Source organism: Erithacus rubecula (assembly GCF_903797595.1).
Source record: "Erithacus rubecula genome assembly, chromosome: 10".
Lineage (NCBI taxonomy): Eukaryota > Metazoa > Chordata > Aves > Passeriformes > Muscicapidae > Erithacus > Erithacus rubecula.
In genome coordinates, this window is record NC_136662.1 from 28686682 (window position 1) to 28702493 (window position 15812).

Below are 15812 nucleotides of genomic sequence, written 5' to 3' on the forward strand. Positions count from 1 at the left end.
AGGTGATGCTGACATGGGCTGCAGCAGAGAAGGTGTCTTGGAACTGTGTTTTGCTTCCCAGTGTATGTGTTGCCTCACTTGGCTACTAATGACAGAAGCATCCCTGCCACAGAGTCATAGAATCACAGAATATTCTGACTTGGAAGGGACCCATAAGGATCATTGAGTCCAACTCCTGGCCCTGCACAGGACAACCCCAGTGGAGGCTGGCCAGACCAGCAATAGGAGATTGTCTTAGGGAGAGCCAGTTCCTGCCTCACAAGCCTTTGGTCCAGACAGGAGAGACAGCCATGGGAGCAGGAACTGAAATAAAATCCAGTGGTGATGAAATTATTTGGTTTTGTATTCCAATTATAGCAGGGATTGAGTCAGCAGTGACAGCCAGAGCCTGGCCATGATTGCTGGACACAGCCTACTTCACCACAAATGGCTATTTTTTTGTAAAATATTAGGGTTGTTTTTGGCTGTGAAATTGGTTTTTTCTGTTAGTATTTTCTGGAAGGGGAAATTCTAGAGAGTGGGTGGGCAGCATGGCACCATTTAAATTTATCTGTGCTGGCCAACTCGGTGGGAGATGGAGCATCTCCTCCACAGCTGGCTGCTGTTGTGCTCCCAGGGCAGCTGCTTCCCTAGGGGAAGAGGGAGCTCCAGCAAATCCCAATTTCTGAGTGATTCCAGCCTGCCCTTGTGGCTGTGACAGGCTGATGGGTGAGCAGACCTCCACATTCCTTGGTGGTCCTGCTGCTATCCAGACCCTCCAAGCCCAGACCAGGAGCAGGATCCTGATGCCTGGCTTGGAACCTTGCATGCCTCAGAGGCACTGGAGAAAGGAGCAATCAGAGGGAGAGATGTTTCTTCTAGGAAGCAAAATTAACTAGAGCAAAGTAGTGGCTGAACATAGCAAGTAGGGCAGGTCAGTGGGTTCCCCCATTACCAAATTGAGTGGGGAACAAGATGGTTTTATGAATAAAACTGTTCCAGGCAAGGCACCTGTCTGGGTCACCACTGTGCACTTACATCTCAGAGGGCACCATCAAGGGAAATAAAAAACCAAAATTAAAACCAAAACCAAAAAGAAAGAAGAAAAATGCCATCTGTGCCACTCAAGCCCTCTCAGTCCACTCGGGCTGTGGTCCAGAAAAGCACTTAGGCTTATGCAAACACCTCCAGCAGTGTGGTGTCCCTGCCTGGGGGAGCCAGGGAGCTCCTGGCTCTCAGCACCCTCATGAGATGCTCAGCAAGGAAACCCTTCTTGGCCCTTCCTGATCCAGTTGTGGCTGAGCCTGGCCTGGGAATTTACTGCATTTTTATTTTACATTGCACACATCTGCGAGGTGTGGATCCCTTCCTGGAAATGAGGATTCACTCCTTCCTACTGGGATGGCTGGAGACCTGCAGGATATCAGGCAGTACTTTGGAGTCTCTGAGATGTTGAAGCAAATTCCTTTGGTCACAAGTCTGGCCTTAGGCCAGTCTCACTTTCAAGGTACATCTGGATAGTTTTGCTTCATAATGACTTCAGGTGCAGTTGCCAACACTGGTGTGTCTGTGGGGCTTGCACAAGGCTTTCCGGGGAGCAGCAGATCCCTTTCTTGGGGTTCCTCTCCAGAAACACCATGTCAGCAGGAGGGTGAGATAGGCTTCTTCCATGGCTCATTGCACTCATCCAGAGAACAGGAGGATGACAAGTAGCTCTACTGCTGAGAGCAGAGCTGAATCCAGCAAGGTTGCCACCAAGGTAACAAGTGACAGGACCAAAGGAAATGTCTTCAAGAGGCTCCAGAGAAGGTTTAGATTGGATATTGAAAAACAAAAATTCAAATGTGTTGAGTCATCATTCTTGGAAGTGTTCAAAAAATGGGCACTTGGTGTGTTTGGCAGCGCTTAAAGGTGTTTGCCAACATTAACAATTCCATGATTCTCTGGTTGCCAGGCTGCCCTGCTCTGCTGTGACAGGGCCTGTGGCTGAGGATGCTGTAGAGGCTTGTGGAGCACCCCTGTGCCAGCTTCCAGCATGCAGGGCACCACACCACCAGCAATCACTTGTGCATTTGCTGTTCTGCAAACCTTGGCCAGGTTGTTAACAGAGAAAGGAAATAAAAAAGCAAGGGCTCCAAATGGATCCCAGAGGGATTCCTTGTAGCAATTAGCTTTATACTTGAAAACATATTTCCAGGCTTTACTGCCTGCTCTCTGTATTTGAAATAATTTTCTACCCAATAAACCTTAGTAGCCCCCAAACATAATTTTAGTGGTGCATTAATTAACAACAAGGTGACCCGGTGGTTCAAAGCTGAGCCAACCTGATGCATCTCAAGGCAGTAAGGCAGCATTTCCAAGGAGCTCTCCAGGGCAGCACATGGAGGCAGGAGCTTTATATAGGATATTACCTAAGGCCTGGCTGGCCCCAGGGCAGTCTGGGCTCTCAGGTGCTGACAGCACCTTCTGCTTTGGATAACCACACTGGAATTTGAGACTTGCAAAGCTCTTTTCTGTTTTTTTAGTCCTTCATAAAGAATAATTTTGGATATCTGTTAGGTTTAGGAAGGTTTCTGAACCTGAATAAATCCCTGACTTCCTGGCACCCTGTGGCTGAGTGTTTCAGGGCTTGGGCAGGTACATCAGATCCCTTGAGCTGTTGTGCAATCACCTGCCTTCCCTGTGACTTCCATCCCTGTGGGTGTGTGAATCAGCCAAAAATCCCTGGTGACTCCTTGCCCACTGCTGCCTTGGCACTAATTCACACTGGAGGGAAGCACAAGACTTGAGGTGCCTGGCTGCTTCTGGAGGTCTGAGCCATTAAAGGTGAAGGCTCCTGGCTGGAGAAGGCAACAAGTGCAGAGGGCATATGGATTCACCACACTATGTGCTGCTGGTGCACCCAAAGCTGGGCTCCTGTGAGCCCAATCAAGCCAGTCCCAGGTCCCCCTGGGATCTCTTCCCATCCAGAGAGTGAGCAAAGATGAAGGGGCACCTGCAAGGAGGCTGGATCTCGCAGATCTGGAGCCTACTGTGGACTGGAGAGGGATGCCATGCCTTCAGCAGGTTTCAGCTGCCTGCCTGGCTATGACCCAGAGGATGGGGACCCTGCTGGCTGCCACCACCGTGGAGGCAACCAGAGCAAGGACCCAGTGCCACCCAGTGTCTGGGCATGTAATCTCCTACTTAACAGGAGATGGGAGGGAGCATTAGACTGCTGCCACGACTGGGGTTTGCAGCTATCATGGGCTCATCCTGCTTTATCTGTTGCATGTGAAATATCCCATGTAAAGCCACACAAAGCTGCAAAGCTACCGTAATCCTTCCTAAAGCCAGCCTGCCCTTCCCTGCAAATATTACATTAGATATGCTTATTAAACTCACTCAGCTGAAGTTTTACTTCCAGCCATGGTGATAGTCTTGAAATGCCATTAGAGTGATAATTATATCATGTTGTACTTCATCCAGAATTTGGGTGATAATTGTTCACACCTGCTGCCAGCTATTGAAGTGGTGGTAGATGCAAGGGAAGGTTGTGGCATAGTGGGTGGTGGGCTTCCAGCTGGATAATATGAGGGGGGCAGGCTGGTCAGGGACCCTGCAGGCCATATGGGATTCAGTGCCAATGTCTTGGGGTGATTGAGACAGCCATTTTCTGGGGTTGGATAAAGGATGGGAAGTTCCCTGTCCTGCCCTTGCACATCAGGGTTGTCCTCATGCCTTGGGGGTTGAAATGGAGCTATTTAATACCTTCATTAAGTGCCTGAAGTTCTGCTGGAAAACAGATAATTAACTTCATGATCAGAGGAGAAGAAATGAAAGGAAAGTCTTTGACATGAGGCTGTTGTGGCTCCTTCTTACTATCCATGGTGCTGTTGGACCTGGGTCCCTTTGGTTTGACCAGTCTATGAGAAATGTCTTGTTAGAGGTAAGAGAGCCACAAATGTTGGTTTGCTCCTGGCTTCTGCACTCAAATGGAAGGTTGGATTAACTTCAGTTATTTCTATGGATCTTACATGGAACTCATTCCTACCAGTTCCACATAAATATTTAGGGAGTAAGAAGCTGCAGTTTGAAATTTAGCTAACATGCAATAGGTGGATATTTTGTGATTTAAGTGAGCTCTGTTTCTCCTGCAGTCAGCTGTAATCCCACTGCCTATCACTCATCCCACCCGCTCTGCCACAGCCCTGCTGAGATGACCTGTTTCTGGGTAAACCTTGGGAACCTGGAATGTGTTTCCTCCTGGGTTAAATTTGAATTTAGCAGAGATTAAAGTCTCCCCTCACTTTGCTGGTATTGAGTAAGGACAGAGCACAGCCTGACATCTTGGTGCAAAATTGGAAGGCTCAAGATTCCCAGGGCCTGTTGAGGTGTCTCCCTGGACTGCAGTGGCCCTTCCAGGGAAAAAATAGATTGAGATTTTGCATGACATGGGATTGCTCTCAGTGACTTTGCCAGTCCCAGCTGGAGCAGGAGGATCCTCTCCTTGCCTTGGACTAGGGAAATACCAGTGGGAGAAAAGGAGGCTCAGGAGGCACCCTGTTGCTCTGTACAACTGCCTGAAAGGAATCACAGAGGTAATCATGGAGGTAAACAGATGAGTATCGCATGACCCTGGGCTTCAGCATGGGGCATTCCATCCCCTGCCCTCATCTTCCCATTCTTCTAAACCTTGGGAACTGAAGCTCCTGGCAGACGTGTGGCATCAGTCACGGGTGGGGAGTGATCTGGGTTAGCATGACACTGATGTAAATTTAAAGCCTTCTTTTGCTCTCTCCACTAGCAGCCTTGTATTTTCAGGAAGAAAGAGAATGGGAAACAACTTTTTTAATGAAGTCAAGCATTTAAATTCTCTTTATACTTAGTCCTATCTGGAGCTCTTTACCCAAATGAAGCAGAAAGCATTTACAGCTGTATTTTCCATCACACCAACCAAGGAATATATTCATTTGCAGTAACATGGCACTCAATGAAGTGGAAAATAAGCTCCCAAAACTGAGCTATGAAACGGTTTCAATGAGCAGGAAAAGCCCACTTGGACTCTACTGACCAGTCACTTTGGTTATGATAAAAATGAATTTGACTGAACACGTGAGCCATGCCAGAGGTGAGGTTGGCCCTGAGATCACTGTGCTCGGGGCTGGGTTTGGGGCTGGCTCCTCTGCCACAGCTCCCACCTCTGCTGCTCGTGGCTTTGCTTGCCCAGGACACATGGTGCCTCCAGGGGATGGCCATCCACGGCACACTGCAGCCAGCGCCCCACGTGTCCCCTCCACAGGGCTGCAGGAGGGGACAGTGCCAGCCCCAGGGCAGGGCTGGCCCCTGTGCTCACCATGCACGGACTGCCGTGTGGCAGCTCCAAGCAGGGATGGGAATGGTTCCTCCTTCCCAGTCCTGCAGCCCGCCGAGGACGTGAGCAGGGCGTTGAGCAGGCACGGCCGGGTGCCAGCAGAGGGTCTGCTAATTGCTTGTGATGTCTAGTCCAACTCCATCGGCACGAGCAACAATTGCTACTGGAAATGCAATTAATAATTAAGCACTGAGTGCTGGCAGGTGTCAGCAGGAATCCGCGGGGCCTGGCATCCCCTGCCTCAGCGCCTGCCCTGCCCACACAGAGCAGAGCAGAGCAGAGCAGGCAGCGCCGGCGGGATGCAGCCCCTGGATCGATGCTGGGGAGGGTGCAGAGCCCTGCCTCGAGCACATAACTCGCTGCTGGAATTCCCCCAGCGTGGATGAGGGCTGCCTGCTGTCCAGCAGCAGCAGGAGGACCCAGGGCTGCTGCCCGGCTGGTGAGACCTGTGTTATCCCGTTATCATTGCAGGGATGCTTCCCAGTGCAATCCATCTTCACCTAAGACATTCTGCATTTTCTGAGTGCACAGTGTGATTTTGGGGGGAGATGACTGGCAGCACTTCTCTGCAGTGTTGGAGGCTGGGAGCACAACCCCAGAGCTGGCACAGCGTGGCTGGGCTGCAACAGCTGGATGATGCTTCCCTGTCCCAGCCATGGAAGCAGCCGGGGAGGACAGCAAGGAGCAGAGATGTCTTAGTCTTGGCTGGAAAAAGCAGCACCCTGATGGATTAAAATGTCTTCCTGAGACATCTGGCTCAGTGAAGCCTCAGGACCCCCTGTGTCCCTGCTCATAGGCTCTGCAGCATCGCTTTCACTTGCAGTGTTGGCTGCTGCTTGTGATGACTTACAGCCTTCTTCAAACTGGCTTTTATTATTAATTACATTTTGCCTCTGAAGATGGGCTGCTTTGCTGGTTCATTATTTTCCTCTGTTTTTTTTTTTTTTTTTTTTTTTTTGCTTTTTTTTTTTTTTTCCTTTTAAAGCCCAACAGACTTTAAGCTCCCTGAGAAATAGCTTCACCCTTTAGGAAAGTGCAGAGCCTTTTCCCTGAGTAACAAAATGTTGATTTGCTACCACAGGGCTGAGTGATGGTGATTCCCTTATTAAACTGCACTTAGAGGCAGCGACTGTCAGGCAGGGATGGAGAGCTTCTCCGATAAGTTGGAGCTATTCATTATTAAATTATCTTCATTCACTCGAACATCTCATTTTCATTGAATTAGATGAAAAGTGCTCAAAGGCAGCTGCTGCAGCAGCTTGGAGGCTGCCAGGAGTAGTGTGCCAATGCCACTGCTGGCCTTTTCTCCCACACCAGCCACATCTGACCCTTTCCCACAGATGGATGGGCTTTGTGGCTGGTGTCAATCTCCTGGTGTTGCACCTGTTGATGGCCTAACCCTGGAGACCTGGATTCACCAGCTCTGAGAGCTGGAGCTGATGGGATTGACTCCAGCAGGCAATAAGGTAGCATGGCCCCAGCTGTCTGCCAGCTTGGCAGCAGTGACCAAGGTGGGTGTCCCCAGTGACTGGGGCCAGTGTGACCTCTCAGAAGGGCCTGTGCCAGTGTTCTGAAGGGTGTGTGTTTTGCTAGGGGACTGCAGATGGATTTGGTTGAGTCACACAGGGCTTTACCTCTGCCCCTGCTGTCCCCTCCCCTCCTGGGACACCTCCCTCAGGGCAGCTATGGCCGCATTGGGCCGGCTTCAGCCCTGATGGCAGAGGAGCTGCTTTGTGTCCCGTGCCTGTTTCTGTGGGAAGATGCCATCTGGCTGCCTGATCTCTCCGCTTTCACCTTGGCATGAGCACCTGGCACCCAGCCCCGTGGCTGAGCACTGAACCAGGGGATGCTGGCTGGGTCTGCCAGCCCTCTGCTCCTCAAGGCGCTCTGTGGAGTCCAAACTGCTTTAGGGCTGGCCCAGGAATGGGATTTGGTGTCAGGGCGAAAGACCTTGGACACGACACTCTGTGCCCGGGTGTTGCTCATCCCTGTCCCAGCCGTGTGTAGTGAAGTTGCATCTTTCCCTAGGAGAGCTCAGAATTAGGATATCTGGCTGCTGCCCAGTCCCAAATGCCTCGGGAGCAGGCAGCACCCCCATCTCCTGTGGCAGCCTGCAATCTTACCGAGCAGGGAAAAGCCTTCCCTTCACTGCCCTGGGTGCTGTGAAGCCCTGCTCCCCTCCTACCCACCACTACCACCTTGTTCCTGGCAAGGAGCCGCTGGCCCTGGGAGCAGCTCCTCAACAACTGTTGCTTTTCCTTGCCAGCGAATCTCGCCCCAAGAAGCAGCTTTGATCAATGCTCTTGGATTTCAGCCTTCAGCCTTGATCAAGGCAGGAGGAGGGACCAGAGAGAGCGAGAACTCGCAGGCTCTTTGGGGATGGTCTGGGAAGCGAAGCTGCTGCTCCAAGAAAAGCCTGCTTCAAAGTAAGAGGCGGTGCTGCCAGAATAAGAGTGAACCAGGCGGGCAGAGGAGGAGGAGGAGGAAGGCTGCTGGGGGCCAGAACTCCAGCTGGGATGGGGCAGGTGTGAGTCCAGCAAGCAATGGTGATGAGGGCATTGGTGTGAGGCTAGAGCAGTTTCTGGGAGAGGAAACCAGATGCATTGGAGGGGGAGAATCTATGCTTCCCCTTGTGCTTAATTCTGTACCAGACCTGTTTTTCTGTACTCATTAGCTTTTTCAGCTCTCCAAACTTCCTCAGCCCTGGGGACCTGGCACTGAGAAAGTTTTTAGAACTAGAAAGGGGTTGCATTTTCTTCTTTAGGTCAGTGGTTTCCTCCCAGTCTGTAACTGGTGGGGATGGTGCTGCAAGTTGGGTGTTATGGACATAAGGACAGCTCTGGGACAGGGGCAGGGAGGACAGAGCATCTCTTCCTTGCCAGCAGTGGTCTGGCTGTAAAGGCTTTTAGTTGCATGAAGGGATGCATGAAGTGCTGCTCAAGGTTTGATCAGATCAGAGCTTCTGGTTAATGGTAATTAATGGCCAGGAGGAGACCTCCTGGGGCTTTCTGGCTTTGTTTCTTCCGTCAGTGCCAGGGAATTCTGTGTCAGCAGCTCTGGAAGGCATGAGCCATTCCTTTGTGGGTTGCATTACCTGGGAGAGGAGCAAGAACCAAGCAGATTAATTCCCTGGAGGTCCCCATGAGCAGAGAAAAGCTGGGGCCAGAGGCCACCCTCTGATGCCGGCGTGCTCCAGCCATCATCCTCCTTCTCCCCTCTCCCACTTCCTCTCTGCTGCTCTGCCTTCCTCAGGTGCTCACACACACGCCTCTCACTTTTCCCTTTGGCTACAGATGGCAGGCAGGAAAACCAGCCAGCCAGATGTGTTTTTCATAGCTCCCAAGCCAGGCATAACTAAACATTTACATTTATTACCAATTAGAGGGGAAACAGACTGTAGTTTTATGTACTGTATGTGTCTGGATATATTTCAGTTTGTGACCTTACAACACCCCACCCCCAGCAACTCTGTTTTGGTCAGGGCAAAACCCTGGAAAGCATTCAGATCCCATCCCAGCATCCCATCACCTCCTAATTAGATGACATGGACTCCACCACCTTGTAGGAAAGCCTGTGCAGGGGTTTGCTCCTGGGTGATGTTGTGCATCTCTAGGGATGTCCCAGAGGGATTTCCATGGTGGAGTCCATATCCGTTCAGTCCATGTATGGATGTTCCCACAGAGCAGCTGTCAATGGGTGGCTCAGGAGTGCCCAGAGCCTGCAGGTCCTGAGCCAACATCACAGCAGCTCTTTAATGATGTGTGAGCCAACAGCAAAACACAAATAAATCCATAACCAGATGCTGAGCCTTGCTGAGAGCTGGAGAAGGAAGAGATGAATGTGCTTGTCCCAGCCTTTACCAGGAAGGCCAATAAGGGACTGATGTCCTAACCAAGGACATGACTGGCAGGGGTCCAGCCCCAAGGTGGTCATATGCCACTGCAATGTGCTCACCTCTGTGAGGCCAACACCTGAACCTGGGGTGTTTGAGGTGTATGAGCTCAGGATAGGGTCTGCACGTGCCCATCAGGCCCTGGGCAGGGTGATGGGTGTCCAGTCAGGTGGAAATGAGGAATTACTGGTCCTGTGGGGATATTGGGTTTGCAGTACCGGGTCAATAACTCTTGATTTTGCCTCTGAGCAATGGTTAAACTGCTAAGAAAAGCATCTCAATCTCCTTCTTCAGGTCACCATCCTCTTGGCAAGAGAAGAAGGAGAAATGTGGTAAGACCAGGGGACATTGGACAGCAGTGTTCTTTAAACCAGGCTGTCCCACATCCACCCTGGTACTGAGATTGTGCCCCCCAACACCATCCCACAGCCACACAGCTGGGATGGGCATGCTGCAGGCACTGACCCTGCTCAGCCTCCCCTATCCTCCCTGCTCCCAGCAGGTGCCACTATTTATGCAGCAACATGCAATTCCTTCCTTGCTCCCATTTTTCCTTCCCACAGGGAACCCTCTGGAAATCATGGCCAAAGTTCAACTCTGGCTGTGCCTTCTGGATCCTTGTGCCCACCTCTGTAGTTGCTCAGGCAACAACCTCTGGGCTGGATGCAGGGCTGTATTCCTCTCCTCTTCCCAGCTGGGGAAGCAGCCCAGACAGAGGAAAAGCCACAGGCAACAGCAGTGTGCATTCCTCTGGGGATACCAAGGGGAATTATTCCATCACAGGAAGCTTCAGAAATTCAATATTTTATTAGAAGCTCATTAAACTGTTCAAACAGGTGATTAGAAGAGGGGTGATGATGCAAATGGAAGCAAGGTGGGGTGGACTTCCACCTGAGTGAGGAGAGTTGTGGCTGGAGGGCTGAGGTCAGCTCTGCAAGGCCAAGATAAGGAATGAATAAAGCTGAGAGACTTAGAGGGGGTGGCAGTGGAATGAAAGGATGCAGTATTTTGGCAGAGCTATTGAAGAGTGCAAGAGACCAGCCCTGGGGTGGTAAGGGTCCACCCCAATCCATGGAGGACTGTGTGGACATGCCCATCTCATGGAAGACAGCATCCTGCCCTCATTTGGATGGGAAGCACCACGTACAGGCTGGATCAGGGGTGCTACAAACCTTGGCCACCAATCTTTGGGTCCCTCTAGGAAGGAACCAACACAGGGACAAGGCACGTGGGGAACCTTTGTCCAGCAAGGGCAGGAGAGGAGCAAGATGGGAGGTTCAGGATCTACTGCTCCATACATGAATTTGTCCCATCATCCTGCTGATCAGCAAAAGCAGGAGACAGTTCAACTGGAGAGTTGGATTTAAGATTTAAAAATAATACTTTATTTTTTTCTCCTCTTCTGTAACTGTGTTGGAGTGGGACAGGGTGGGAGCTCTTGGCAGCTGGGATGTTAAATGTTTTTCCACATGGTCTCTTGATTATTAATGGATTTTAGCACTTGACAAAGTAGAAATTAGGAGATAAAAGCTATTAGAAACTAATTTGGGTAATTGCTGATTCTGTTCCCCCAGGAGCCTTTCTGAGAGTGTTGCTCCCTACACCACTGCCAAGTCTCAGGAGAGAAGGAATCTCTTTTCAGCAGAATTCCGTGGACTTTGGAATAGCCCTCTGATCTATGGCCAATGAGGAGATGACTTGAATGGAGCAGGCCCAATCCAAACAACACCCTTCTCCCAGCAGCCTTCTGGTACTTATAGGATATCACATCCCTGGATACTATTTGGGGTGGCTTATGTGCCACATTTTTTTTTTATGTTATGTTGGTGAAACAACCATAGAAACTAGCTTGGGAAAACAAGATGGGAGATAAATCCTCATGGCTCTCTCAGTGATAAAATAGGCTACAGGTGGAGAAATAGGCCCTTGAGACCCTTTATTTCCTTCAATTCCCATCTTTCTGAGTGGATCAATACCACCAGGGGCAAGGAAAGGATGAGGAACCATTGCAGGGAAACACTTTAAGGGAAAAGCTAGAAGGTGGTAGCTTGATGTTGCAAGCACTGCTGATTTTTGAGGCAGATGGGCTGGGAGGGTTTGCCTATCCCTGGAGGGTTTGTGTACAGAGAAGAGGATGCCTGTAGGCTGGGATAGCACTTTTAAAAATAATTTGACTGATTTTTCTCCTTCTTTCTTTCTTTCTATTCAATCAGTCTCCACTCCTGGCATATGCAGTAGGAGCAAAAGGTATGTATTGCAGATTTTTTTTTTTTTTACTCCACCCTCCAAAATCCCTCCAAATTTCATCCCATCCCAAAAACTGACTGTCTCAACTCTTGGTCCAGGCGCACAGCTCAGAGGTCCTGTGGAAGCACTGTCCTGGGGCAGCTCTGAGGATCCCAGGGGAGCTCTATCCCAGGCAGGGGCCAGGGTCCAGTGGATGAGGTAAGTCCTCCATCCAGGCTCCTGGCTGTGGATCAGCTGTGTCCCTGGCTCCAGCAGGGCTGATTTACACTGGCTGTGCTGACACCCCAGGGTGTCAGGGCACCAGTATTGAATGGGTGGGGATATTGCTGCTGGCAGCAGCAGCTCCCAGCTGTGAGCTCAGGGAGGAGAAAGCAATTTGCCATCATCATCCCTGGTCCTCTGCAAAGTTTTCCACTTGCAGAATGGGCTGCAGTGAAGAGACTTTATTTGATGATGTCTAAAGAGGTGTCCAGGTTCTCCCTAAGAGCTGAGGAGCAGCTGAGGGCACTCTAAGGGCTGGTGCAGGCAGTGGGGTCAGGTGGGTGAGGTTATCCTTTTTGATCTTTAATAAGGAGGAGTTGGTGGGGAGGGAAGGAGGGAATTGAGGAACTGGGACTGCAGCTTCCTGAGGGCCCTACCAGCTTGAGTCATCCCAGGTTCCCACTGAGCTCCTAGTGGGAACACAGGAGGGTGGCTGGGACATCTTCTGCATGCCTGAGCTTGCAGAAACCTCCCTCTTGCCTGTTCTGTGCTGATTCTCCTGCCTCCTTCAGAGACTGTGGAAGCAGGTTGAGGAGGAGGAAGAGGGAGGAAGAAGCTGAGGTCACCACCATTTCAGGAGATTAATTTTCCCTTCACTCTCCTTTAAGAAGTGGCCGTTTACCACAGACCCTGTAAATTCTCTCTGGAGAGGAAACACCAGGGAGCATGGCATGGGGGGATGAGAGCCCTAGATGGCTTTGAAAGAGATGGCAGAGAGGAAAACAGCCCAGCACTAGTGAAGGGGGAAAACAGACTGAAAGAGAGAGAAGCTGAAAATGTGCTGAAGCAGCTGATGACAGCCCAAACAGCAGGAGAAGGCTCCTGCCTGTCAATTAATGAGGTTCTGGTGCTAATTTGCCACCTTGACTGCACTTCTGAGCTTGTCAGAAGGAGGAGGAAAAACAAAAAGATGAGGCTAAAAAAGAGCCAGCGAGGTTTTGGTTTGCCTCTTGGCTATGCAGATGCTGCTGGGCTTTGGAGAAGCAAGGGGAGCTGGTGGCAAACCCCACCAACCCACAAGCCTGGTGTGTGAAGACAATGGCAAGTTTCCATGGGCATGAGTTGGCAGAGCAGCTCTGCCCACAGCATTGCCCAGCTTAGGGATGCTGATTTCCTGGGATCACACCCCACCATCTGCTGGGTTAGCTGGGAGAGTGAGAGGTGATCCTGCATGTGCCCAGGAGTGCCTCTGGTACCCACAGTGAAACTGAGTCTTAAGGAAGGAGCCAGAGCAGCCCTGTGCTGGGGCAGAGAGGGCCACAAGCAGCTTGGCATCTCCTGCCTCCCCCAGAAACGCTGTCAAACACAGAGCAGAGCTGCTGGCAGCTACCTGCTGCATGGGGCCAGAGGAGCCCTGGGCAAAACGCTCAGCATGAAGCTTCCAGCCAAGCCAAATGTGATTCCCACTTCTTGCCCATCCTGCAGCCCGAGCCCAGAGACCACGGGGATGGATTAAAAGCAACATCTGCACCAGTGTGCTGTTTGCTTGCAAAGCTAAAGGGTTTCTGCCAGGCAAGAGTGTTACCTAGAACCCTCCTAGCCCTCTCTCCTCCTCTGGGATGTTTCAATTCCTGTGCATCCATGTTCTTCTCCCAGGCTGACGCAGCATTAGCTGGGAGCCACAAGGGGTAAACTGAGGCAGGCAGGAGCAAGAATGCAGACAGCCTCACAGCCTCTCTCCCTGCTGGCTCTTCTCTTCATGGAAAAACTGTCCTTGCTGTTTGGGCCCAGCCTGAGAAATGCCCTTGGGCCAGGAAGCTGAAGGGCACTATCTCATGGCACACAGGGCTGGAGGCTCAGCCAGTGCTATGGAAAAAGGGGCAAGACAGGAGAGGGAAAAAGGTATAAGTGACATAGGTGGAGCTGTGGGCTGATTGCTCAGCTGCAGCCCATGACCCATCTGTCTCAGCATGGGAGATGGTGTTAGGATCAGCCCCAGCCTGGGGGCCATGAGCTCTCACTGCCCTGGGAGAACTGTGCAGATAAGCCCATCCTGCTGCTTGGGCTGGGGGTGAAACATCATGGCCTCTCCCTGGCATCCTTTCTCCTGACAGAGCTGCTAAACTAACATGTCTGGAAGGAGCCAGAGTGTTTGCAGTCAAGTAAGTGAGGAGCTCAGTCTGTTATTTAAAGCCCATATTCTGGCTTTCGTACTGCATACAATCTTGTATAAACACAGAGCCTAAAAAAGGACAACCCCAAACACACCAGTTGTTAAAACCTAAAGTGTTTGATGCTGAATTCCTGGTTCATGGTGGCACGCTGGCTGTTCCCATCCTGAGGCCTGATCCTGCCCATGCTGTGCAGCAGCAGCAGCTCCCCAGCCAGCCCTGCTGCCATCAGCACTGCTCTGTGCTGGGGAAAGCACTGCAAGGTAATCAAACGCTGACCTCCAGTTATTAACCTCATCCTTTTAATCACCTCCACTGAGCGCCTTAATTGCTGAGCAGGGAGGGGAGGACCTGGCTGCTTCCAGCTGAGATCCCCTCCCAGGGCATGCATGCTCCTGCTGCTGCTGCTCTTCCTTTAACTCATACACGTCCCCAAAAGAGGTGGAAGCAGTTTTCTCTCTCAAATACAGCAATTTAGCAGCCAAATTCAAGGAACCAACTCTGTTTCTCTGTCACTGAGACAGAGGGAGTGCAGCCCTATGGTGTTGGGGGTACATGACCAAGGCCTTGTCTGCCTATCCCAATGAGGTGCTTTTTGCTGAGACGGGGCTGTTCAGCTGCCAGCTTTGGAATGCCATACACAGCTTCATTCCTAATGGGAACTGGCAATTTGGGCCAAACTTGGTCCTTTTGGGCAATAGATTATGGATCTTGCTGGGGGCTGTGGAGAGAGGAGAGTGCAGCCCCAGAGGCAACTGCTGAGGATGCAAAGAGCTGATGGCTCTTCCTTCCAGCTGCCTGCCTCCTCCTACTCCCCACTTTTTGTTTTTTGCATCAAATTAAAAGTAAATGGCCTTCATCAACCTCTCTCTTCACACATGGGACTGTTAAGGCATCACCTGCATCCATCTGGAGCCTACACAAAGCTAGAGAAGTCCAGGGTCCATTCCTTGATGGGCACCTTGAGGTGCTGCCAGTCATTCCAACAGCTCTTGCATTCATGTTCAGATGGGTTTAGGTGTGGGACTGGTTCAGGGCACTGAAAAACATGGCAGGAAATGCTCTGTCTAGAGGGGATGGGATGGAGTTGAGAAATGTAAGATTGACCCGTAGCCCACATGATGATGGGGAGAACTCTAGAATGGTTTGGGTTAGGAGACACCTTAAAACTCATCTTGTTCTAACCTTCCATGGACAGGGACACTTTTCAGTAGACCTGGCCTTGGACACTTACAGGGATGAGGCAGCCACAGCTTCTCTGGACAACCAAGAAGTGATGAGATGGAAAATGTACAGTAGAAGCCAAAATAATTTCACTATCTGGGAATGCTCCTGGCAGCCCTGCCTGCTCAGAAGCACTGCTGGCCTTCATGCCTATGCCCTCCCCATCCCCAGGCTGATGTCTGCCTGGGGAAACCAGAGAGTGGCTTTGACTTCACATTTCTTCCTGGTGTGTTTAATTGCCTGATTTTTTTTCCTAAAGGACTGGGGCAAAGAGAGGAGAGATGGGCAAAGGAAGACAGATGTGTGGAAAATAGAAGTCTAGGTGACAGATTGAGGGCTGCTATAACCACAATAGCCAGCCTGATGGATTGATAGATTAGACAGGGAATATAAATACTAAGTATGGTTTATCTCTCCCTGTTTTATTTTCCTCTTGTCTGTCTCTTTATCTCTCCTGGTATTATTTTCCTCCCGCTTATCTCTTTATCTGCCCAGCCCAAGGATGGAGGAGAGGTGGGTGACAGAAGCAGGATGGATGAGTTTGGGTTTTTACTGCCTTTGCAGCATCCAAGCAGACAAGTTTTGCCAGCTGTGGAGGATTAGAAAGCAAGCTCAGATCTGCACACTGATACACCCTCTCCTTACCCCTGAACCATCCCCTCTGTTGGCCCTCCCTTTGGGATACTGCAGTCAGAGGGTGGGCTCCTTCCTCTCCCTGGCCATCCCTGGCCAAGGAATGGGGGCA